We start from the raw sequence: 1221 nt of genomic DNA on the forward strand, positions 1-1221 counted from the left end.
AAAAAAAAACATAAATATTATTTATGTAAAATATATTAAAAATATATATACTGAACCACAAAACAACAACTTCATACATATGCAATATTAACTAAAATACACCACAAACAACAACAAAAAAAAAGAAACAAATTATATTTATAAATATATTTAAATAAATAAATATTTCATAAAAAAATCTGAAAATACACAAATCCTATAATTTATCATTAAAAGGAAAAAAAGTAATATAGATCGAAAAGAAATAATATTTCCCACATATATTTATTTAAATCACACATACAGTAAGAGACAAAGCAATCAGAGCAAATAATTTTCTGATCTAGTTTAGCCACGCCCATTATTTGGTTTTAAAAATGGACGTAAGCTTGTTTAAGCTAAAATTAGTACATTGATTTAGAAGCCCAATTCTTTAGCTTTCTTTAGGTATAACCTTCGTCGTTATTCGTTAAAAGATTCCACAGCTATAAGGTTCCAAACTTTAGATCAACCATACAATAACAATTAGTTAACTTTTGCACTATTTCTTCGATTTTTCTTAATATCTTAACGATTTTCAAAAATTTTGGATTCCAACTTGACACATCCATAAAACAGGATAATCTTATACCAAGTAGAAATAAGTAGAAGTTTATTTACTTTAAATTGCCTTTAATCCATCACTTGGTAAATCATTACATCCTTAATCATAAAGTACCTTTTCATAAGCATTTTTTCAAAATGTATATATTTTTTTCTTTAGTAATAAAAACAACTTCTTGATTTTGTCACTCACTGTATGTTCATCACTAACACTTACATCTATAATTTTACATTAATAAAATCTATACAATAACCATTTTCAAATAATAATAAATTAATTGCTATTAATGAAATATGTTAACTGAAGAAAAAACAACTTTGGTTTTTGGTTTAATTAATTTTTATTTACTAGGTTATTTGAGTAAAGTGTTGGTTTTTTTTATAAATATTATTATTATTATTAATTATAATTGTTATTTATTAATGAGATTGCTAACGACATGGGACTCCTCAAACAACAGACAAAACAAAAGTGTAAATTGATTTATCATTCCTTTTCTAGTTCTGTTGTAGGTCTGTTCTAGTTCTGTTATCGTTCTAGTTCTGTTCTAGTTCTGTTCTAGTTCTGTTCTAGTTCTGTTCTAGTTCTGTTCTAGTTCTGTTCTAGTTCTGTTCTAGTTCTGTTCTAGTTCTGTTCTA

The sequence above is a fragment of the Lucilia cuprina genome, chromosome 5, assembly GCF_022045245.1.
Source record: "Lucilia cuprina isolate Lc7/37 chromosome 5, ASM2204524v1, whole genome shotgun sequence".
Classification (NCBI taxonomy): domain Eukaryota; kingdom Metazoa; phylum Arthropoda; class Insecta; order Diptera; family Calliphoridae; genus Lucilia; species Lucilia cuprina.